General features: G+C 38.3%; 1 protein-coding gene across 4 annotated transcripts in view; it reads right to left on the bottom strand.

The window, feature by feature from the left end:
- Positions 1 to 14585, bottom strand: part of LOC127071373 (lachesin-like) — a 104364-nt gene extending 89779 nt beyond the window's left edge. For 3 of the 4 annotated variants that reach the window (XM_051010606.1, XM_051010610.1, XM_051010607.1), the window contains exon 1: positions 13987 to 14585. The gene's annotated coding sequence lies outside the window, so the exon portion shown is untranslated. The remainder of the gene's footprint in view (positions 1 to 13986) is intronic. The other variant, XM_051010603.1, reaches the window with a different exon arrangement.
- Positions 14586 to 26638: the final 12053 nt, after the last annotated feature.

Genomic DNA, 26638 nt, shown 5'->3' with positions numbered 1-26638 from the left:
GTTTATAAGGTATTCCCGACGATCCTTCAGAACGTTCCCTTATATCCGATTCAACTCGCTTCGTTTCGCTTCAAATCTCAAATTCTCTAATTCCTCTATCGTTCAATTACTGCTTTGCATATTCAACGTGCGTTCGTAAAAGGAAAAAAATCACGAGCGAATGTTATATGGATCGGATTAATCGTAAGAAAATATGATGAAAGAGCTCGTTACAAGATGTAAAAAGAACGTATTAGATACGTACCCACGCGTATTTCATTTCAATCGTACGGTTTAATTCGCTAAGAGATGGATCGTAATTAGCGTTAAATAGAAAGAAAATTATCCCGGAGAGTAAATTATCCTCGATGACGTTTCCGAAAGTGAGTTCTATTCTCCATTTTGCGAGAACAGATGCGAAGAAAGAGGTAAAGACGAAAGAAGAAAGGGGAAAGGGGAAAGGGGAAAGAAGGAAAGGAGCACTACGTTCACATTCATCCGGTATTGGCACTGTTCATAGTGTCGAAGAAACGATGCTCGAAACGAAGCTCATTGTTTCCAGTCGTCGAGCGTCGAGGGCCACAGAGCGTTGTGCTCGCCACAAAGGGACGTCTACTTCGGTGTAGGAGTGCTCACTCGAATGCTCGATCTCGCGATTAAATCAAAAAGTGTCTCGAAAGCACTCGAGCGCGAGTATCTCGAAATGACGAGAGCCGCCGAATCGACCCTCGACCAACGATTTCTATCGCATCTCGACGATAACGACAACGAATTTCTTTCTCGTAAGTCCTCCAATCCTAAAGTTCTACGATCGATCGATCGAGGGCGATCATGGTATGTATAATATAATGGTTGATTTAAATTCGGGAGAGGAAATTTCCGATTATACTTTTTGACACTCTTCGTAATTTACGATTATCTTCTTAATACATTTATCATTTGATAAGATCGTTACCAACACGTTTCTTCTTTCCTATTTTAAGGATCTAATTGAGAATCTTCCATTAAGATACGTATTTTCTGTTTTAAAATAAGGACTACACGGGGATGTAAGGAATGTACCTGTTAGAAAATACGATTTAATGGTCACATTGTTTCCCCGATAGCATTTTCTTTTATACGACGACTGTTTTATCATTACGTTCTATGTATACGGTACATATGTACGTGCTTCACAAAACTGGGTTAGAAAGCTCTGAAATGGAATCCCGTGGCAAAGCGGCACTCCGTTTTCGGTACGTCGAAATGAATGAACGAAAGTAGATACGACATCAAGATCTTCTCCGAGGAAAATCCAATTAATTTCTTCGTATACACGTTGAAATAAGTTTCTTGTTTCTCGTTTCTCCTTCGTTTTTTTCTTTATCGATGCGACATTTCGAAAGTAAAATTTTAAACACAGCCGTATCGCCATTATGAATTTCTAAGCGTCTGATGGTACACGTTCCTCTCGGCCACGTGAGAAAATGGAAACAAATGTCGATTACTGCTACCGCATAACAAATACCCGGACTCGAACTAGCAAGTACGATATATTGTCATTTAATCGATCAAATTTACATACGAAATACATGTTCACATTTAGATACTTTCGAAAATGTAACGCAATCCCTATAAAATGTTTGAAATTCGCGATCTCTTTTTCGTATTATTTTATTGGAATATTTCGCTATAATAGTATCGACTTTTATGTAAAATCATAGCTATAGTTTCCACAAATATTACGATGAAGTAGAAAGGAATTAAAAAAGGAAAACTATATATAATAATACGTTTCTCTTTTATCTAAATTATTTCTACTATCGCTCGAAGATAATAATCTTCCGCGTACGATTCGGTGTGTGTCAAAGCAAACTTACTAGTCTTAAATTTTACCTCAATAATTATTTAACGTGCCAAAGTCTAAACGAGAAAGAGAATCGAAGAAACATTATTCGTGGGTACTTACCTAGTTCCTGCGATATTAATTAAAACGTTTTATCACGAGCACGTGAATACTCTCGATCGGAGAATAGAAAGAGCAAGAGCGAGAGAGAAAGAGAGAGTGTCCTATACGATTACCATGTATACGTGTGTGTGTGAACTCGCGCGCGCACACGAGTTGAAGCATATAACCGTGTGCAGGACGAGTCTGTGAACATTCGATTTGATTGTGGTGGCGTAGTGTCCGAGAGGGATAAAGGGGGTTGGTAAAAGCGAAGGGATTGTTGGAAGGGAGGGTCGGAGAGGCTGGCAAAGGGCCCGTACGAGCGTTTCGATTGGCGGCTTTCGAATCTTAATAAATTATCGGCCGGCTTCGAACTCGATCTCGCGCGCCTATCGGCACGCTCATTAATCACTCGATATATACAACGCCGCCGCCAACACCGTCGTAACCGATAATCGGTTCGGGCTACCACCGAACGGAGAATTCGAATTTCGGATGGCGAGACTGGAAATCCTCTGTACGTTCAACTCGTTCGACTCTCTCTCTCTCTCTCTCTCTTTCTCTCTCTTTCTGTCAGTCTGTCTCTCTTTCTCTTTCTCTCTTTAAAATTCTATCTCTGTCGCTGTCTCTCTCTTTCTCTTTTGTCAGTCGGGAAAATTAAATCTTCAAAAAAATGTAACGATGGAAAGAAGAACGAAATTTATTTAAAACGTTAACTTTATTGTCGAGAGAAATTAAAATGATACGAGGAATTACGAAAGGGATGATGACGATTAGAGACATCATTTTATATGATAAACGTGTAACTTGAATGATTATCATGAAAATATAAGAGAGAGAAAGAGAGAAGAGAGAGAGTGTGTGTTTCATATTGAATAACTATTGAACAGATAACTCATCTTTGATTGATATTATAAATCAAGTCGTTGATAGGAGTGTATCATTATTATTTTTCAAAATTGACCGAACGTGGTTGTATTATTTGTTTTTTTTTTTCAAAGCCCCAAAAAAGAAAAAGAAAAAGAAAAAAGAAAGCGTAACAATCGACCTTAGATCAATCTCGATGAACTTTCTGAAAGCTATTCTTTTCATTGCGATTATCGCTATTGGGCTGACTACAGTGCTAGTAAAAGAAAATGATAGAAAATCGTGAGGAGATTCTACTCGCATTTTCGATCTTTCCTCTCGTTGGTAGCCGAGTAGATAGGATGCTACTAATACTGAAGTCGAAGAAGGCTTCTAACGTAGCCTAAAGGCAACCTCGTGCCCAGCGAACTCCGCGGAAACTTCAGTTTCGAAGAGTCGATTGCTTTCCTTGCTTCGAGGCAACACGACGCAATAAAGCATTAAGACGTCCACTACTCTTACCCCCAGCCAACTTTATAGCCGTTCGCAAGCTCGCTTTATCCGAATGCCCGACGACTCCATTGTTCAAATGCTTCCCGTCGAATAGCTTATTTATGAAAAGGGAAAGGAAGTATTCGATGAAGACGTTGAAAGCATTCGCACTATTGTTATTCGATTCTTCCTCTTTTTAGATTATTTGACAATAATGATCATTTCATTTTCCTTGGTACAATTATTACTATTGTCTCATCAAATTTTTTATTCACGTTTCTCCTCATAAATATATATATATAATTATTAACTATTAACGAGCTTATAAATTCCTCGTGATTACGATAAACCAATGATAATTATTGTTAGTCTCAATTTCGGACTAGACCTTTCATCGCGAGTAAATCATATTTTAATTAACAACAAAAGAAACAAGAATAATAAAAAAGAACTGGCAACGTATGAACGTTATAAAACAGAGAGATAGAAAGAGAGAGAGAGGCGCGTGGTGGTACAGTCCAAAAAAGTGCACGCATCGGCTGTGAAAACAAAACGGTAGGAAGGGTGTTGAAAAATTAGTCGTTGAATTTTAGCGAGAAATTCGCTCGCATATTTGCCGTTCCAAAGGGAAACCGAGATGGGCCGACTACAACGACAACAACAATCATAACAAGGGATGAAAACGTCTCTGTGTGTCCGTATGTATTCGTGTGTGTATATGTGAGAAAGAGAAAGAGAGAGATCAAAATGAGAGAGAAGAGCATATCCGGGAAAGTGGTCTTTGTGCGCGAAACGATAAATTTGGCGGGTCGAGCGTTTTGCTCCCGAAAACCTATCGCAATAAATACGAGGGACGTCCGGTGCGCGGTTGAGCCGCCGCGTTATACTCTAATGCAGTGCATATGGAACAATTTATAACGCTTCAGCGTAGACCGAGCAACCCCTCCAACCCCACTCCTTTCAAGCCCCACTATCGTCTCCACCCCGGTTCGCTTTCAATGTTCATAGTGCGTCGTCCTTCGACGCCTGATCGTTTCATCTCTTTCTCTTTTTCTCTCTCTCTCTCTCTTTCTTTCTTTTTCTTTCTTTCTCCTTTTTGCTCGCTAATCCCATCTCTTTTGCTTCCTTCGTATCAATTGTCTTTTACGAGGATAGAGAAGTTTTTGTTAATAGTTTATAACAGTTTTTTTCTTTTTATTTCAGCTTTTTTATTTCAGCGTTTTTACTAAGATCAGAAAAAATAAAAAATGGAAGAAGAAAAAAAAAAGAAAGAAATAAAGGAAAAAAAGACGAAAAAGGAAAAAAGAAATAATTCACTCGCGGTAAGAAAATGACAAGAAAGATCTTAGACGGGTTGTTATATTTCAAATAGAACATCTCATTGTAACTTTCCTAGGAATTACCATGCAGCTCGGGTGGATTTTCGCAATAAATAGGAGGTACGTCCAGTGCGTGCCAAGCTTACTCTAATGCACTGCATATGGAACAATTTATAACGCTTCAGCGTATGCCATCCTCTACGATCTCTCACATACTACACCCTATGTACCAATCCTCCTCTCCATTTTCTTCCTCGTCTCGACTCCTCTCTTCTGAGAACGTACTTCATTTCGTGACTGATGCGTCGCATTCCAAGTCTGCCTTGCGATAAGCCTTAGATAAATGTCATGATAACATTGAGATGAATTCGAAAGCAGCTTTATTTCCATCCTCCACTTGGTCCTACCTGTTCTTATCACTCTCTCCCTCTCTCTCTCTCTACCTATATATATCTGTTTTGTTATAATAATTTTTCGATTATTTCGATAAAGGATCGTATGTGATTCGATAATACAATAATACGATCATTGATTGCATCGCTTCGATATTCCACGAAAGAAATTTCTCGATGAAAGGGAACATTGGACCGAGGCTGTAAAGGGTGTCCTATTTCAATCAATTAATCCATGTGAATATCGTCGATATTATCAGGAATACTATTGAATAAATGATGGTACTTGCATAGTTCCATCAAAATATAATACTCCGACGTATGCAGCATACATATATACGATTTCGCACTTCGACTTTTACGTTGTAAATTTTCGAAAGAAGAAATGCGATATATATACACACACATATATATATACATATACGAAATGTCGAAATGTTCCGATTTAAAAGCATTTCCCTTGTACGAAAGTGCCGGAGAAGTGCGAAACCTTCTTTCTTTATATTATATTTTTTAAAAGAGAACAAGAGAAAGAGAGAGAGAAAGAGATATCCTTCGCACGGACGATCTTTAACAGGATCACCGTTTCTCTGTTTAATGCGATCGTATTACAATGAAATTCCCCGAGAGTGCATTATATCTGCGAAGTAAATGCGTTCTCGCGATCCGCATTCGCCGATATGCCATTTCGACGGTGCTTTTAATGCATCGTCGATTGAGGCTGCCAGGAATATCCAAGCACTACAATCGCGGCCTGGCAAATCTGGATGCTAGCAGTATTCTCTCTTTCTCTTCGTTTCTCCGTTCTTTTTCCTCCTTTTCGTTCCATTGGGATCCAGCGCGATATTCAACGAAAAAGAAAAAAAGAAAAAGGAAAGAGGAAAAAAAAGGAAGAAACCGAAAGATATCCCCTTAAGAACGTAATTTGAAAAGATGCGTTTTATCGAGATTGTTAATTGGCTCAAATCGTCAAACTTTTTTCGTTCTCTCTTTCTAATTATCATTTTAATTCGAGTCACCGTCGTTCTACCAATTATTCGTTGGAAATTTCCATTCTCGTTAGCTTTATCCGTAACGTTTTTTGTAATATTTGTATACGTCGTTTTTATACAATCAAATCGTTTTAACGAAGAGGAATCCATAGAATCTTCGGTTTTAACGAGACTTTGTCTTTATTGTCTTCCATTTCAGCAAATGGCGATGAATACTTGAAAGGTTAATATCATATCGTATACGTACTGTCCAGCGCTAAAACTAGCAATCAATTTGTTGTTTACTCTCCTCTCTCTTCTCCTTTTTTTTACTCTTTTCTTTTATCCGACGATATATCTCGAGCGAGAACGCTCGAATATCAGTTTCACGTTCGATGATCATGGCCGAATTATCTCGATGATTGATAATTAATCGATTGACGAGATGACTTTAATATAAAACGTGCTTGAAATAAATGTAGAGATTAGAGTAATGATCGGCCGACGTTCGAGTACTTTTTATCGCGTCTGGTGTCTCCTCTCTTCGTTCAATGTTCAAACAATTGTAATTCTTTGAAGCACGTAGGTGACAAAAAGAAATGGAAAAAAAAGTATTACGATTTTGTTACACGATTGTACGTTACGTTGTTTTACGCTAGAGACGTATACTACAGGTAAATAGAATGAGTGAATGCAACAAATTTATAATTATTATTATACCGACGTCATCCTCTTTTGCGCTCTTTTTTACTTTTTCTATTCGGTATAACGAGTGAATTGGTTGTAGCGTCAACGCAAAAAAAAAATGTATGTAAAACCGAAATATATTTACGAATGCAAATTTTATAGCTCAGCGTTGTTCCTTTAAAAACATATGCTGTCGTTTAATCGTACTTTTAATGATAAAAATTTAATTGCCGGATTTTTTCATGTTTACAAAAACATCGGAAGTCTCTCCTCCGAAAATAGCAAATGCGAGAGTCATTCAATAATCTGTGCTGCCTCTATCGATGAAACTTCATTGTTAATATCCGCGAGAATCTATAATCGTTCATTTTTTACGAACGTTCTCGTAATTTCTACATTATTACAAAACTATTGATCGTATCTATTGACGAGAATCTAGTATAAGCCATATAAGTATATAATTAATTATATACATATATTATTATTAAGACGATCATGAATGCAGTTTGATGAATTTAAATATTCGATTTAAATATCCTACGAGAATATACAACATTACCATTCGTAACAAAAATCGAACGGACCAACGCGTATAAAAAGATCAAAGATAATGATTAATTTTTCTAGTCCGTTTCCAATTGGATTTCTTTCTCTTCTCTTCTCTTCGTCCTACGCACCAACGCAGACGAGTATAGAGATAATAGATACGTAGATACATACACGCTCGTAACGTTTCAGAATGCGCAAACTCATTTCACAAAGGAAAGTTTGGCAGGACAAGCGTGTCACAAGGATGCGAAGGAGAAAGGAGAAGGACATTTCGACGTGAACGCTCCACTGCTGGATAGAAATGGAAAGGGGATTGCGTGGGATGGTGATAGGGGTATAGAGATGGGTCCAGCAATTGAGGGAGGAGGAGGAGGAGAATGAGGAGGGTGGGAGGGAGGGTGGGAGGCGTATCGACGGTCATACGTGGCAAAAAAAAGCATACGTGACATCTGCCGTCCCCGTCGGCTAGGTCGAACCTTTTTTGTAATAAAGCTTCGAAATCCCAGAAAAAGCGTCATCGCGTATTAAGCGGTCGCCGGATATTAAAGCGCAATCTGAAATTTTGCGATGCCGGCAAAGGAGAGGGTAGATAAAAGAAAAAAAGAGAAAAAAAGAAAAAAGAAACAAATAAAAGGGGAATAACGAGCGCATGCATAGCCAGACGAAGAACGCGCGCGCTCCCTCATCGGTTATTATTTGCTAACGGAAAATGTCCGTTTAATGACCATGTCCTTGCCGTTTCGTAAAAGGACCACTCGTTCCTTTGAATTTTATTTATTTATTCGTTCAAAGGACAAGCGTTAACGTTCAAATCGTGCTTAAATTAACGAAGAGAAATATCTAACTCGGAAAATTTGGATTTTAATTAAAATGTCTGAATGTTCATTCGGAGAGTATCGGCTTACGAAAGGAACGACGAGAAAATGTTTTTCATGTGAAAATTGCATCATGTTCGAAACGCTGGCTGACTATATAAGCGGGCCAGGGGAAGGAAATATTTAAAAGTATTTGCAATTGTAAATAACTTATATCTACACATCGATTTTTCCTCAAAAAGAGACTCGATCGAATTAGAACGATTAGAATGCAAATTGAGTAAATGCAACGATAACGTTGCAAAAAGCACGTTTTTCGTGATTGGCCAGTGCGAGGTTCCGCTAGCGTGGCTCGTATCTACGTCATATCTCTATAGGATACTCATAGGTGGTTATTAACGTTCTTTAATAAATATAATATCTGCAGTCTACGAATATCTACAATAAATAGAAAACCATATCTTTTCATTCTCTAAGGACTAAATCCATTAACTACATAACAAGTCAAATTATTTAATATCCGCTGAAAAGAAGGTCGTCGCTCGAAAGAAAAAAAAAAGAAAAAGACGCCAATGCACTCTACGAGATTTTATGAAAATCAAAAATTCCTGAGGGTATTAGAAACCTTCCGTCGTAGAACAAATCGATTGGAATATAAGATTGGATACGTAGATGCGTGCGAGCAAAAGTACAAAACGAAGTAAAAAAGAATAATAAGAAGGAGACATTAAAAAATGAGAAAAAGTTGATACTAAAAAAGAGAGATAGACGAGAAATAGACGATCCGATAGAAGATCTATGAATAAACTATAGCTACTTCTATAGAGTTTGAAGAGTGGAGAAAAAGGAAATGGAAAAGCAAGTTCGCGTACCACGCGGTCTTTCGATTCCTTCGGTCGAGAGAGGGCCAGAATGCCACTTGGATGATTGCCAATGAATGCTTAAATGGAGAGGAGGACCTGTTGATAATCGCGCGATATAATGCCTCGGGACTTCTTACTCCGTTCTTGACTTCCTTTATCATCGTGCTCAAACCCCCAAGTTTCACTCACTTTGCCCCTCACCTCTCACCCTTGAAACCTCCCCCACCACCGGACGTCGGCTTCGCGTTACTCGCGCTCTTCTTATTCCGCTCGATAACTGAGGATTATGTAAGCGTGTACATTGAAAGAAATTTACGAGCGATTTGTCGGGGCATTAGGCGAGAAGATAGGGAGGTAGAATTTTTATTAACTTTCTCTTTCTCCCTTTCTTTCTCTCTTATCCATCTCTTATATCACCCTAGAAGGGCATAAAAATTCGATGCAGTTCTCTTAGATAAGCCGATGTTTCTTCCATGATTTTTCATATTTTCTTTCCTTGATAGTCGTTGTATTTTTATCATCGCTAATTTCTAATCGTAATAAGAGATAAATTATATCAGGAAAGTTTCGAGAATTGAATGGACGATATCGTTACGTACGAATGGTACAATTTGCTAATCGATGTTCAAGAATTTATAAAGCACCGACTGCGACTAATGGAAACTGTAATAATTTTCGTAAATAAGATTGTTGTTACGTATAGATGAAAATAAAACGAACAAATGAGAACGAGAAAAAAAAGAGATATGAACAAGTATATACCTAACTCTTTCAATTCTATTGTCGATCCACTTTCCAAGCCACCGGGCAATATTGAATAGAGCACAGTATATGTTATCCACGTGCTGGAAAAAGCAAAAAGAAAGTCGAATTCCATTCCACGTAATCCATTATAGCCACGCACGCCTCGGCGTGAGAATTCGATTAAGGAATATCTCCTCTTCTTAACAAAATCGAAAAGCGTGTCGGAACGACGTAGGAATGGGAGATTTAGCGGGGCTGGAGAATGATGAAGCCAGTGCACGTTAAAAAAAACATAGAGAGAGAGAATGAGAGGGAGAGAGAGTTTGAAAATGAAGAGAGAAAAAAAGGAAAAAGTATGCACGAAGAAAGGAGAAGAAAAGATGAGGGATGGCAAGACCGAAAGCGATCACCAGTTTCCGGCGCACGTCGATCGGATAATCGAAAAAGCCTTCATTGACCGCCGGAAGAAAGGTTAAATCTTGGCAATTATCGAGGTGCTGAGAGAGTTGAGAGAGGAAGAGAGTAGGACAAAGTCAACGATGAAACTTTCATCAGGACGCGTCTATCAGGATGTCCGTGGACCGTGGAAGATATGTGAGCGTTCAATGTTTAACTACGTGATACTCTCATCAGTCGAGTGGACCCTTAGGATCACTTCTATCTTCTCTCTCTCTCTCTCTCTCTTTCTTTCTCTCTTTCTCTCACACTCCTTTTCACCCTCTCTATCTCTCTATCTTTCTCTTTGTCCTTAGGGAGATCTAAGATGCTCTCTTCCTTTCTCTCTCTCTCTCTCGCTCACTCTCGATGTTCACACGAAGACAGCTCGGCGTAACACCACTTCGACGTTCGTCGTTTCAAGTGGAAAATCCGTAAAGTAAACGTCGAGTTATACGGCAAAGAGTTTGCTCGGCCCGATCCAATAGAACTTTACGATATGCCTGCCAAGGTTAGCGCTTTTTTTACGACGATTAATTTAACTCGGTAGACGATAGAAACCCATCCAGGGGATATTATCTTTCGTGAAACGATCCATTCGCTATTAACTCTAGTTTCGCGATAAATAAATTTTCGTTCGGTTACTTCGCCCGACACTCCAAGATGCGCGCGATCGAAAAGGATAATCTATCGAAATGCGCACGATCGATCTATTTCGCTGAAACGCTGTATGAGTATCGATGGTATAGCACGGTATTTAAATATATCTTTTTTTTTCTCCGGCTTTCGTATGCGACACCATCGTGATAAACAAACTCATTGAAAATTTATCTAGCCATTAAACCTCCACGATGCACCTTTTCAAAAATGACGGGAATGCTTTTTTCATATGATTCTTCTCTCTCTCTCTCTTTTTTATTTTTGTTTGTTTTTCGCTTTTCTTCTTTTTCTATTTTTTCTTTTCTTTCTCTTTTTTTTTCTTTTTTCCTATTTGCAAAAAGCTTTGACGCTGTCAGAGAAAAATTCCAGGTGTAATACTATCTTTGAAGTCTATGCAAAGAATGAAATGCGAGGCTATTGTCAAAGTTAGAGCCACGAAAGTTTTATCTAGATCCGAAATACCTGCTTTTTTTTCCTTGAATCTTCTAGTAATCTTTTATCGAGAGAAAAGTTGAATCTTTCAATCCTTTCATTTAATCTTAAACAATTTCGTCGATCGTCGCTTTTACACGTTTCTCGTGTTCTGCGAAACTAAAAGTAAGATACGCGCTATAAGTAAAATTCGATCTCGCGATGAAAGTTCTCAAACAAAGGAAAAAAAAAAGAAAATAATTTTACGACTAGTAGTTACCATTCGTACGTAAAGTTAATACAAATTTAACGATCTCACGTACTCTGTAAATTATTATTCAAACGATTAAACAATTAGCGAAGCTTTAAGACGAACTTGCGAAAAGAAAAATCACAGATAACAGTACAGACACATCGGTAATTCGAGACTTCGTGAAACGCAATTTCCGACGACAACTCCTTCCAACTCTCTAATCATGTCGTCCGAAATTTGTCTCGCCTTGAAGATGCTGGGTCAACAACAGGTATCTGATACATCAGCACCATTCGCTATTGGCAAGGTTCCAGGTTAAATAACGCCCTTGAGATAAAGTGCAATGGTTCCGCCTCGAACGTTGCAAAACGAAAAAGAAAGGACCGTATGTAAACATAAAAGGTAAGGCGTTGAGGAAAAAAGGTAAAAATGATCGTGCTCACGAAGATTAGCGCTTTGTGACGAAGAAAAGAGAGAACAAGAGAGAAAGGGAGAGGGAAAGAAGGAAATGAAACGAAAACAAGCTGATAAGACAACTTCCGCAAACAAGCTCTCTTTCTCTCTCTCTCTCTTTTCTCTCTTTATCTTTTTCGCTCGTATCTTTTTCGTAAAGGTTTTTATAACACGTTTTTTCACCTGCTAAAAGATACGATATCGATAGACTGTACGAAACGTTAGTATTGATGACACGATATTGATACCGTAGCGATTTTACTATCGAAAAATATAAAGGGGTTGAAGAAATTGTTTCTTTTTTTTCGAATTTTTTTTTTTGTATCTTGACTCGACTTCCCTTTTTTGTATCCTTTCTCTTTCTCTTCGTCTTTCATCGAGCGAACGGATTGGAGATAAAGAATATTATATTTTAATAAAAGATAGGATTTTTTCTTTGTATTTTTTTTTTTTTTTTTTTTGATAGACATAGTCGATTCTTTATACAATCCTTTGTTCTCCTTCCTTCTTAGAATATTCTTCTATTTATTAAACAAGAATGAATTTAAGAAAGAGAGAAGTGAAGAAGAGAGGGAGAGAGAGAGAGAGTAAGAGATACAATTGAGTTCGTCGACTGATATTTCTGCTGTTCTATCAGAGAAACGAATCCTTCGTTACTGACGATTGTAACTAATTCTCCGTAGCAGCACGGTAAATCGAATGAATTTATCTAGAAACTCGAGGTAAGGTAAAGATGGCGAAGATACGAGATTAACGTTGCTACGATCATTTGTATACGTTTCTATTGGATTTTAGTAGATCTTCCAAGATTCGAGAATATATATATATATATATATATATATATATATATATACACACACTATTTAAAAAGTCGATCAATTAATTGCATACTGCCTAAAGTGGCAACTGATGTATATACCTAAGTACTGGTAACATTAATATTATTTTCTTTCTCGAATCACACACATATAAAAAATTCAAACATCCTCTCATCGAGTAGGATTTTCTTTTTCTTTTTTTCCTTCGAAACTATTCGATTCGATTCAGAGTACGATACGATACGATATGATACGATCTCTCGAACGTTTAATCCGGCTGAAGGATCATCAACAGGTCTTCGAATCAGTGAGTAGTCATTGGCAATATTCCAAAGAAGAGCTCGCGAACGACGACGCGTCAATTTCGACATCGGCCACAGATGCACCAAACGAGCAAAACAAATACGTAGGAGGATGCAAGAGCAAGGACGTTGTATGTAGAAACAATGGAGAAGGAGTCAGGAAACGATAGAGAAGACGATACGGAGGTGGAATATGGGAAGAAGCAAGACATGGGTCGTAGCACGTTACACGCCGTATAAGAGACTCTCCAAAATACGCTTTTCGCGTGTTCCACACATTGTCGAGAATTTTTTCTTTTTCTTTTTTTTTTTCTTCGATGGGAATGGAAAAGATAAGAAACCGATCGTATTCGTACGAACGAAAATTTTTTATCGAATACTTTTCCTCTTTTCAGTCACTTACACTTTTCACTCTTGTCGTTTGATTTTTTTTAAATCGATCAACACCTTCGCAGGAAATATTTTCTTTCGCACTAATTCACTGGACAATGATTCACTTGATATTTCCATAAAGATCGTGAATAATTAAAATGTGAAAATCTAAGGTCTAACGAATGAGAATAATACTCGTGTCGTTTTTTTTATTCCAAGAGAAATAGAGCCTTCGAAACTTTCATTCTAATCGCGAATATTATAGAACACGAGTTGGGAAAATAAATATTATCTTCCATCCATTTAATATCTCAATTTGCCAACGACGATGCTCGACCGGAACGGTACTTGTCGTCGGCAAATTTTACCGGAGGTGAGAAAGAATCGTCATCAACAGGTTTCCGCCGTCCGATTCCATTTCGTTCGCGTCCAGTAAGAAAACGTCTCTGAAAGTACTTCTCCTCTACCCACCCTTTTTCACCAATTCTAGAATCTAATCGAGATGTGACGTGAAAAATAAGGGGAAGTGAATAAGAGCGAGAGTAATCGTGAAGGGCGAGCGAGCGACGTAAGGGCGAGAAAGAAAAAAAGAAAACGAAGAAAAAAAGAAAGAGAACAAAAAAGGAAAAGAAGAGAAGTCTGAGAGAGAAAAAAGAGAAAAAGAAAGGTGGAAAAGACACAAGGAGCACTTCACTTACCCGAATTAGAAAAACGTCGAGTGCTCTTTCCTAGAGGGTCCGAGGATATCCTCCGTGTACAATGACCACTGATGAAAATCCTGTTGAAGAAAGTAGCAACGGTTGCGATGGTCAAGGAACAAGAGCAAGGACAAGGTCGGCGGCAGCGTGGCGGCCGAATTCGTTGACGTCGAAGAAACGGAAGCCGAAGGAGACGAAGAAGAAAAGACGAAGAATGACGCTTTTGACGATGACGATGACAAGGTTGGTGGCAGCGACGAGTGCCTCGATCGCAGCCTTAAAAGCATAGCACTGTTCGCGAAGCGGATCCTTCGTGTATACGTGGCCACCAGTAATATAACATAGAAAGTGAACGAGGCAGAGAGGTAGAGAGGTACAGAGTGAGTGAGTGAGTGAGTGAGTGAGTGGGTGAGTAAGAGAGAGAGAGAGGGAGAGAGAGAGAACGAGAGAGCTAGAGAGAGAAGAGTAGAGAAAGAGAGATCGCCGGGCGCGCGCGGTTTCACTCGTTGGGGGTGTCGCGGTGCGACTGTAGCACAATCGCAACCCTCTCACGCTCTCGCGGCTTCCATCCCACTACTCCTCTCACCCTCCCCTCTCGTCGCACGCGACTCTCCCCTCCAGTACTCCTACAACTCCCTCCTCTTGCCAGCTTCGCTCTCTCGGTCGGTTTCTCTCTATCGCCCTTTCTCTGTCTCTTTCTATTCGGGCTATTCGCTTCTCTTTCCATGACCTTCTCTAGACGTATCTCTGTCTCTGTCTGTATGTGTGTACGTGTGTGTGTGGGTGGGTGAGTGTACGTGTGTGTGCGTATATATATATATTGCAAACCCCACTCTAGTACATGTCTAGCCACTCCTACGGCAGCGACGTGCCTTTTCGAAAAGCCCTCTCGTGGCTCTCCTCGTGATCACTGTGAGTGTGCCTGCTTCGTTGAGGTAGCCGACTGACTACCAAAGGGATGGATGGATAGATAGATGGACAAACGGACGAATGGATGGATGGATGGATGGATGGATGGATGGATGGATGGATGGATAAATGGATGGATGGATGGATAGATGAATGGATAGACCGTCGGATGGAATCTCTTTCGAAGACCGCGCACCGTCCTACGATCGGCCCGCGCACGCTCTCTCTCCTACCGTTGAACTATCTTGATACGGAGAATAGTTCTTACAATTAGGCGAAGAAGAGCTGGTCGAGAGAATTTGAAGTTAGGGGAAAGGGACCAAATGAGGTTGTAACGGAAGCACATCTGTGTTCATTGAATTTGAAAATACGTTTTGCCGTTCCTTTTGGCGTTTAGCGATTATACCGTTTTTTGCATGTAATCGAGAAAGTTATCGATAGTTAAGGGCCGATATCGACGAATCGTGAAAACTGAGATAATTTTCTTTTTCTTTTTTATGCGAACTTGTTAACTGATTAACGTAAAGAAAAAAGAGAGAGAAAGAAAGAAGAGAAAAGATATATTGAATTATTGTTCCTAGTAAAATTTATAAGATTATGAATGGAATGTTTCTGTAATGACTTTCTTTTCTTTCCGTAAATGATGCGCTTCACAAAGACACAACTTCCACTCTTTAGTTTCACGAATACGAATGTTCGTCGAGTGCTTGGATTCCATTAATTTTACACGAAAATTCCGAAAACATTTCGGGTGAACTCTCACGACGAAATAATTCCCAGCGATGCAATATTGTGACGGAATCCCGTCTACGCTTTTCCGAAAACGCTAACATGCCACTGGCTTATAAATAGAAGATAAAACTATGGATAGATAAATAAAGAGAAAGAGACATATTACATGTAAAAATTTTCAATCGTGGATTCGATAAAAAAATCTGTTTATTTTTTAACTCGCAGTTTATTTTTTATGTGCAAAATTCATAAAAAGAAGAATATATATATACGTATATACACATACATTTCGAATGATATTTGATCAAGATATGAACGAATCATTGAGAGTTTACTTAACAAAAATGTTTTAATTAGTAGATATTACCAACGTTCTCGCACAAAATTAAAATATATTGAAAGAGTCCAAGTAAATATTTATCAAAGTATTTAAATTACTATAAAAGTTTTGAAAAATACATTAGTTTTACATAGAATATTAATTTTCCCATTGACTTTGCCGACGATCACGAACTTTTAAGAGCTTAGGAAAATTTTATATACACGTTTCGCCATTTCGCGTTTTTAAACGCTGTCGGTATGAATTTGTCCGTCGAAGAAAGATCCCTTGCAAAAAAGTCTATTCGAAAAACAAAATCCCTGTAACGCGATGTTCTGAGAGCTCGAACAGTCATGCGTGCATCCGCAACCAAGCTTCGTTGGCCTCGTTTTGAGAAAAATCTCGGGCGCGAAAGCAAGGACGACGTAATTTTCATCGTGCAACGCTGAATTTGACGAGAAATGGAGAATTTTTTTCTCATTCCCTTTTGCGTTCTACATAGATGTGTGTATATGTATGTATGTATGTATATATATACATCCACAAACACACACACACACATATTTATAATCTATATATACGCGAAGGTGTCGTTCGCAACGAGGATTGGAGGTCCTTTGTTTTGGGGAGATTTCAGAAGAAAGAAAGAACTTCTCTCTCTCGCTGTCTTTTTCTGCGACGTCACCAAGACATTCTTTTTCGAGGGACGAAGGGGCAAAGAGAAGGATAGAGAATGGCGCGTTCGATATTAGGAAATACCTCCTGCCAATTCCGGATTATATAAGGTTAACGTGTTCTACAAAAACCTTAGGGTTCGCTCGGTCTCCTTCCCTTTCTTGAATCTATTTCGAAGTAAGAATTTTGATATGTTCGGGTGAATTTTTTCTCTCGTTTCTCTTCTCTTTTTATTTTTTTTTTTTTTTCTTATATGTCGACTGATATTACATACATATTGCATTACGATTATCCTATCGAGATTTTTTTCAATCCTATTTACATATTTTTATCAGCTTATTAAAATATAATGGTAATAATTATGAAGAGACAAATGGAGACGATAAGGCGAAGAGAAAAATCAGAGTTATTCGCCGATTGGTTTTCGTTATTCGTATTCAGATATTTATATCTGATATATTAAAATAGAAAAATTCCAGTCTCGTTCCAAAGACAATTTTTTAGTGGTCAAGAATCCTTGATGCGAGAAGAGAAAAGATCGATCGAAACGAAAGAGAGCGACGAGCGAACGTAGAAAAATGCAAGCACGGCTTAGAGGAGCATCCTAAAGGGTATAAGTAGAAGAGGATCGAGCGGTCTAGAGAAAGGGAGAACCGAGGTAAGAAATGTTGGCTGGGTGTACGTCGGTTGGTATAAAATAAAGGATGGCCCGGTCGGCCCGAGGCGCAATATCAGCGAGAATTGAAATAGTCGTGATATTTCTTTGAGAGGTTAGACGAGCGAGAGAACGAAGAAGTTGGAAGGGGTTGAAGGAATAGTATAAGGCGAGAAAGGAATGAACGAGGAAAGAAAAGAAGATAGAAAGAGTGGGAGAGATAGAAAAAAGGGAAAGGGTACGAAAGAATGGAGAAATAATAAAAGAGAGAAATAGAATTTTGCGGGATTCGAACGATACTACAAGAGAAGAGAGAAAGAAAAGGAAAATGGAAGCGTTAGATCGGCCGTCCTTTACAATCAGATTTCTTACCGGTGCGCTCCATCAGCACGAGCTGATACCCCGGCTCTTTGTCGACAAACGGGTAAAGAGGGAAGAGCCACACTGCTATTGGACCACAATGAAGATAGAAACAAAGGAAACGGCAACGACGATATCGCCGAAAGGGCTGACTCATGTCATTGACCGCGTCTTCAGGAACGTGGGGTTTGCTCCTGTTACGTTTTTCGGTGTCGATTCGATCCTTGCTGGAATGGCTATCGTAAAATCTTACAGTTTATATCGTATATCCTAGGATATATTTATCCTCGATGAAAAAATAAAGAAAATCAAAGAAAAATTATTCCTCTCACTGATCCTGTTCGGAAAATCAACTCCAGTTCCGACGATTCGTGAGTAAACAATGAAATTGTAATTACGAAGAAATTAATCCAAAGTATCAAAGATAAAATTGAGATTTGCGAAAATAATGAAAATCTTTGATGTCCTTTAAGAATTTTTAAAGATGAACAAAAGCCATTGTTATATATAGAATTTCACCGATAACCCGGACTCATTAGCATCGATGGTAATGGATCTTTAGCGCTATATGCACTATGGTATATTATACTTGTCCCTTGTTAACTGAGAAGCTCGAGATAATATAGCAGAAGGATGGCCGATGCGGCCAATTAACGTTTATTAGCTCCTTCAAAATCCTTTGAAAATCCAAGAAACAACGTAATAAAATATCTTTTGTAATACTATAGAAATATTTCTACCATAGAAATATTCTTCGACTTGATCGAAATTAATCGATGAAAGTTTTGCAGAAAAAAAAAACGAATCTTGTTTCCGAAGTAAAATTGGAGAACGTGGTTCTTAGAAGATATACCAAGTAGATCATAGTGATTGAAATATTTTTCATATTTGCAAGTATAGGTATTTACATTCGCATAATTTGTTTTGGAAAAAAGTAGAACGAGTAAAGCTTTCATCGAGAGAAAAAATATTGCGTTTCTCGCACTACAGATAGTTAATATGTAAAAATAAATATGCAACGTTATACGCTAATACTTTTTATATCTCTAAAACAGAAATTTTAATATCGTGGAATATGAATATATCTTCAGGTAACGTTAATAAAAATCCTACAATTTTATATTCTTGTGAATTTCAATATGAGAATGATAGTATAGTTTTCGTAGAAAGATAAATAAATACTTATATATTCGGATACAGTTTACAAATTGATATGATAAATTTTATTTTTACTTCTATTTCTATTCATATTATTCTTCTTTATTATTCATCTTTAGTACCACTTCATTTGATTTAAGCTCTCTTAGTTGATCTCGAATAAGCGACAAGTCGCGATACTAGTTTAATATACAAGTATTATCGTCATGACAAAATATCGTCATCGTGAAAGCTCATCGAAACAACAAACAGAAGTGAATAGGAGAAGCGAGAGAGAGAGAGAGAGAGAGAGAGAGAGAGAGAGAAAGCCCGAGGACATCGGTTTGGTGTAAGTTTCATATTACTATCACAGGTCGAGCACCTATGAATCTTCTGGAAGAAGTTGCGGAGTGATAGGCAACATAGAAACTGCGATTACAACTCTCGCTTCTCGTAGACAGAAAGACAGAAAGAGAGGAAAAAGTAGAAATGGATAGAAACAAAAAATTAAAGTATTTTATTTCCGTTTCTAACAGACAGACGATAAAAATTAAGATTAAATAAAATTAACAACCCTATCTTTTTTCTTTTCTTTTTTTGACATAATTGAATTAGAAAGAACAAGTTTCAAATCCGCATAAAATAAAAAATGTATTATACGTGTATCTCAAATTTTTCGAATATTAAAATAGTACAATTGAAATGTCCAACCTCTGTCTGTACAAGAAACAATTTCCGTAACAAAGGAGAATAAATATATAAGGGACAAGTAGTCGCTTCTGCGAACACTCTCGGAGACACATATAACCTTAATTAACAACGGAGGAAAAGGACAGGATAGTTCTCGTTTCTGAGAGTAAAGCACGTTCGATAAAATAGCGAAAAGAGAACCGCAAAATTTGCTGGACTGGCTCGAGGCATCGGCCAAGTTTAATATTACTCGCTATCAGAATGCCGACTATAAGCCTTCCGGCTAAAATTGTGGTTCAACAGTTACACTGACGTAGGAACTTCTGTCAGAGCTTTCTCTCTCTCTCTCTCTCTCTCTCTCTCTCTCTCTCTCTTTCTCTCTCTCTCTCTCTCTCTCTCTCTCTTTATCGTCATCCTTCTCCGGGAGAAGGATGCAGGAAACAAGATCAAGAAAGAAAGGGATGGAGAAAAAAGAAAAAGATAAAAAAGAAAAAAAAGAGAGAACGGAAGGTTATAAGGATGTCGTCTTCCACGAAGAAAGAATGAACGAAAAAGAGAAAAAGCAAGGGAAACTGGGAAAAAGGAGATATTCGAAATCGTACGAGTCGAGGTAACACGCTGAAGAATAGCCTTTTCTTTTACCACAAAAATCCTTTCCTATAGCGTCGTGACCTATGTTTACATAGTTGCCTCAGTTTACACTTCTTACTATTACCCTCCTCACTCCTCGAACACCTGCGTATCGTCCTTTGCCAAGATTACGTGCTGACGATAAGCAAGAGAACGGAATAGGTGGTATTCGTTGAAAGAAAAATCTTTCTTTTTCGGAGGGATTTCTTATGGCTAGGGCAATCGAACGATTTGTTTGTCGATTTCGTTCCTTTCTCTCGTTCCATTCCATGTCCCTCGATTTACAACAACTATACTCTTATGTACGATGAAACAAATGAAACAAAAAAATAAAAAAGAAAAATTATTTGTGCATTTAGAATTAGAATTAAATTTGGATTGAAATCGCGTTCGAGGCATTTCATTCAATTAATTCCATAGTTAACCACACTCGATCGAATCGATAGAGTGTCCTTATCAGAAAGTATTCCAACTATTCGACTTAAGTACGCACAGTTATGAAGGAAACTACGCAGATAGGAATGTGATTTCCAACCGAACGAGTCGATAAGAAAGCGAGAATATAAATCCGGAAACGGAGAGGAACCCGGAGGAAGGAAAAACGTCGCGATTAAACCGTTAAACTCGATGGTTCTTCACGGTGTAGCGCCTTCGAAAGGTTTCCCAAACCATCCTTGTAGGATATTATCGCTCCTTGTCGAGTAGAAGATAGATACGGAAGCGAAAATTCTCTCGCTCTCTTACACCAACGTTCACTTATGTATATCTACCACCGATTCGAACTTGAAATTCACGTGCGATATTTGCCGACGAGTTACGAAGCGAAGCTTGGACGGATAGACAGAAAGTGAAAGAAAAAGAAAGATAGCTGGATGGAAGAGAGATAAAGAGAGAGAGAGAGAGAGAGAGGAAGAGAGAGAAAGAAAGAGAGAAATAGTTGCTCTCGCAGACGGCACATAGCAAGTTGTATTTCTTCTCGTTGGGCCTCTGATATGGTACTACTCCTCCTTCACTTGGCTGCATATTCGTTCAGTGTAGCGTAAACTTGTCGACGCATATGTATGTAACGATGCACGTTTGTGCATATACTACATATATACGTATGTACATACTTGTTTTTCACTCTTATTATTCCTCTTACTTTCTCTCTCAATCGTTCTACTTTTCCAACACATATGCATATGTATATCCACGTTCTTTTCTATCTCACCAATTTTTCTACACGTATGTAGCGGCATTGTAGCGACAAAGTTTGTATATATTAATACGAAATTATTAATAACGTGTAACGACATTAGTTACGATATTTGATAAAAATAATTAACAAGATTGAAAGGTTTCAATGCGATCGAATGAATTATCGGTAAAAATGAATAAGTGTTAATAAATAAAAACATAAAATGTAATACAAATGCTGTTCGAATATTAAATGAGACTGGATGAACATAATACTCTGAATTAAACACAAGGGAGAGGAATATATATTTGATATAGTTGTTTACAGCCGTTAATGACGAACTACCAAAGAGCTGGTAAATGAAACTCTCTCGAAAAAATAAGTACGGTGCTCGGAATAAAAAGGAAAAGGTGAATTGCGAGAAAAGTGTGTTAAAGAGCGGAATTACGTGGCACAAAAGGAATCCTGCTAGTTAGCGAACGAAATGCGAAAAAAGAAATAACGAGACGATAAAGAGAGAGATAGAAAGAGAGAGAGAGAGAGAGCAGAGAGAGAAAGAGGGAAGGAGAGAAGGGGTTGAAACAATGTTGACCGAAGGGAAAGGAAATGTAACGAATTCATCGAAGAGCTTTGAAAGTATTTTTTCTGCAACATATCTCTCTCTCTCTCTCTTTCTGTCTGCTTCAATTTTTTTCCTTTTTTACTACTAATCTCGAATTTCCGTAAGTAAAAGAAAAGTAGACGAAAGTTGCTGCAGTTTTACGAAAGAAAGGTAAACTTCAAGGATAGAACTCTTCCGGTTGCTAACTCACCGAGAACGAACGAGAACGAACTATCGTATTTTTCCTGGTCTTCTCGTCGAAACTTTCACGCTGTTTTCCTCAAAATTTGAGACAACACATCATTCATGATATCCGTCTACTTTTAATAAGCTTTATCGGTTCTTGATTATTTCCGTAATTAATAACACCAGAATAACTCGAGGAAACTCTAAGAGAATCCAATTTTTCGAAGACTCTCCCTTTCATTATTTTTCTGTTCTTTCCCTTCTTCAAGTTTCTCTTTCTATCTCTATCCTCTTTTTCTTTTTTTTCCATCCCCGAGAGTTAAAGAGCACAGTTACTAACATTACTTTTTGATGCTACTTCGTCGAAACTATCCAACTAAATTCAAAACTAGGGTACGAAGTATATCGGAGTGAAATAGTAGAAACGGTCAGAAAATTACTTGCTCTCTCTCTCCGACTCATCGGGAAAAGGGGAGGGAAACGCAAAAAAGGAAAGAGACAGAAAAAGAAAGAGAGAGAAAGTGGATAAGAGGTTAGCAGCAAGAACGGTTGGCCGTTAAAACTTCCAAGAAAGTGGTTAACTAAGTTCTCAGAAATGGACTTTGGATAGTTTTACGTCTACGTACTTGCCTACATCTGGCAGTAATAACGATTGCTCTTGGCCCTCTTTTCATGATCCTCCGGTTATGGGTCGAGTTACCTCTACTTTTAAGTGACGTTCTTTCGACGATTCGAAGGAACAAACATAATTATCTTACAAATAGCATTAGAAGGATGCATAGATAATTAATTCGATGATATCTATAATACTTATATCCGAGAATTACGACGATAAAAATTTGACGGATTTTAAACGAAGGAATCGACCTTGACAAAAATTCTTCTTAATCAGAAAATAAAGAATGAGATCATTTTAAACGTACTCCATTCGTTCTACAAAACGATGCGTAAGTAGTAAAGGGATAAAACTATCGAAGAAACGAACGAAATGTAAAAAAGAAAACGGAAAAGCTGGAATAGAGAAGGACGAAAGGGAAAGGGAGGGAGGAATTTTCAATAAGGTTTTCGGTAGGTCTCCGCGCGGCTCTTTTCCTCCGCGAAATGAGAAATACAGAAATTTCCCTGGAGGTGTCTCTTTCTCTTACCCTATCTCTCTTTCTCTCTTGCTCCTTCTATGGACGGCGAGTTCACACGACTGTATCCCCGTCGGTAGGACTTCCCTTTCCTTTTTTCTTTTTTCCCTTTCTCACTTTTCTCTAGTCTTCGCTGACAGTTTCCAAGGCAAATTCTATTCTTCCAATCGATTCCATGTATAGGAATTTGCGAGTACTGTAAACTGTTCGTCGACGAAAAAAAGTCGAGGAATAAAAAAAAGACAGAGGGAAAAAGAGAGAAGGAAAATAATTCCTCTTTTATCGTTTTCCCGTAAAAAGAAGAAAAACGGGTTCATCTTTGAAAAATAAATTCCGTATCGTTGATAAAAGTTCTTCTCTTTCGATTTTTTTTCTTCTTTTCGAATCGCGGTATATAAAGCCGAACAAATGCTTCTAATTCTTTGAGATCTCAATCTTGACCTTCTTTCCCGTCACGGAATCCGACTTCCGGTGACCTCAGATTTCCTATTCCCCTGTGACCCCCGGAAGCGATTCCGTTCTTCGATCCATCCACAAACGAAACATCGAGTACATCGTACAATGACCGGACCCGTCTCTACGTGCTGTAACCTTACCGCCAATTTCCTGCTCGACTTAGGCTGCGAAACCAATTTCAGATACGCTATTTCCAGAAAAGGACAAACAGAAAGAGATAGACTGAGAGAGAAAGAGAGAGAGAGGAAGAGATCTAGAGGGAAAGGGAGAACGCGCGCGCATCCATGAGAGGAGCTTTCACCAATCGACTTTTCGAAACTACCTATCCGAATTTATAGCAGAATTTTTGATCGAAATGAATATATCGAACTTCTTCAACTTCCTCATTGTTTTCCTTCGATGAAATGGACTCTTTCGAAACGAATTTAATTTTCACTTTTTATTTCTTCTCCCCTCCCTCTCTCTTTCTCTCTCTCTTTCTCGTCAATTTTTTTATTTTCTTCATTAATAGTATTCCTCATACTATTTGAATAAACATTTATTTGGCAATTAATGAATAATCGTCGAACGTGACAAAAATTATATGCGGTTAATTAGATCGACGATGAGTTAGTTCTCTATTTGATACATGTTATATCGCAACTATCACGGATTGCCTTTGATTTCCCTCGAGAAGAATTTTTTACCAACGAGTAAGAAAATGTGGCGAAATAGCATGAGTTTCTATGGAAATTCCTTATTTCTATATCGTCGATTCGAATAGAACGTTCTTATTTATGTCTGTCTAGATTATGCGTGCAACAAAACAATCGTTGAAATGTGAAGCAATCGATAAAATCAAATATCTTCGTTGAGGAATCTTTAACGCGTTCTTTTTTTCTTTTCTCTTTGGTCTTCTTGAATATCATTTACAAGATCGATACTTTCTCGATTTTATGTTTCACGAAACTAAAAATCTTCCGTCGAGTGCCGTCCTTTGCTTTCTAATAAACTTTCGTACTATTAACCGCTTGAACGAAAGCAAACAACTACCTTAAAAGTTAATTCTCTCATAATCCCGGTCTTAACGGCTTTCACGGTTATATCGATCAGAGAAAGAAGGAAGAGGAGATGGCGGAAGGTTCTCTGAAAAACAAAAAAAAAAAGAAAACGAGAGAAAAAAAAGAAATTTCTCAACGACAACATCGTCAAGAATTATACGAGAGGCGATCGGTTATTGAATTTTACCTCAAGATATGTACGTACGAACTATGCGGGTTGAGGAAGATTAAAAAGGAAGGATTCGATGGTTCCTAATAATTCTTTAGCGATTACTTTAGAAATGAAAACGAGAGAGAAGTAATAAAGGGGGAAAAAAAGATAGAAACGCAACAAAACAGAGAGAAATAAAAAGAGAGAGAAAGAGGACAAAAAGAATCATAGAACCCTTATCTAAGCGTACTCAGGAAATTAAAAAGGACCAACGGTACCACAGTAATCCTGATTCTGTTGAAGAAGGAATACGAAGGTATCTCGAACGATGGTGAAAGAAGAAAGACGGAGAATAAGGACACGTTGGATGTAGAGAGAGAGTAGAAACTGATTGTTAGGAGAAGACATGGTACGAAGTATGAGGAGGGTTAAGGACGAAAGGGCAAAGAGGATCGTGTGTATATATATATATATATATATATATATATATATATATATATATATACACACACACACACATACATAGAGATATACATATATATATATACACATATATTCTATGTGATCCCAAGGCATAGTATAGGCATGGCCGTTTGTAGTCGGCGTTGTCAAAGGACGAAACGCGGGACGTAGCTTTGGAAAGCGTTTGCACAAACAGCTGTGAGCTAGCTGCTTATATTGGCCCCATTCTATGTCTCTGTCTCTACCCCTGCGTCACTTCCTCTTCTCTTTCCGTCCTTTGTGCTCGTCTTCTCTCTATCGCGACCTTTGCTACTCCAACATTTCTCTATTTCTCTCTCTCTCTCTCTCTCTCTCTCTCTCTCTCTCTCTCTCTCTCTCTCTCTCTTCATGTCCTCTCTACGTCTATCATTGCTTCTACGCAACTACGCGACTCGCTAATCCCTGAGATTTCTACATACAATTTAAACTAGAAAATATTTTCGCTCGCATTGCTTACGTTTTCCGGAGACTGTTTTATCGTAGAATTTCTATAAGAATATCTTTTTTCTTTTAAATACAGAAATTCACATATTCGCAAAGATATATCATATCGGATCTAACGATCGATCCTAGTAACATTAACGCGGACAACTTTTTATTTTTTTCCGACAAAGTTTAAAAGATAGCTAACTAATTTTTATAATTAAGAAAAGTATAAAGAATCAACGGTAACAAGAAAATTCACACTTCCGATAAGGAGACGAGCTCGACGGAAGAAAATTCGAAGAAGAATATAGTAGAATAGTTCCGGTATTTTCCCATCGGCGAGCACGAACGCGAATTGCATTTTCCAGGATGCATCGTCGCCCTCGTCATGAACTCATCCCCATCTTCACCAACTACCTCTCTCTCTCTCTCTCTCTCTCTCTCTCTCTCTCTCTCTCTCTCTCTCTCTCTCTCTCTCTTTCTCTTTCTCTCTCTTTCGCACACATACGCATACTGACACCCTCTTTCTCTTCTCGGATAGGAAGCAACGTTCTTCCTCCCACGTCTCGCATCCGGATATAGGTACACGATTTTCTCAAGTTTATACCACCGCCTCGAGCTAGCTCGAGCGAGTTCCCTCTCTAAGTGACTTTGTACCTCCTCCTTCGAAAAGCGACGCAATCCTGAACCCATGCACTGTATCACCTGCGACCGAAAATCTACGATCCGCTCAAGACGAAGCGCCTCCTTGGAGGTTGCCAAGTAGACAGAAATTTTTTTACCGGTTCAAGTTGGTTCATTTTTATTACGCTTTATCCTATCCTTCATGATACGAATCGAACGAATATTTGTCTAGCCTTAGAGCGAATATCTT

Source organism: Vespula vulgaris, chromosome 21 (assembly GCF_905475345.1).
Source record: "Vespula vulgaris chromosome 21, iyVesVulg1.1, whole genome shotgun sequence".
NCBI lineage: Eukaryota > Metazoa > Arthropoda > Insecta > Hymenoptera > Vespidae > Vespula > Vespula vulgaris.
This window is presented reverse-complemented; position numbering and strand designations above follow the sequence as displayed.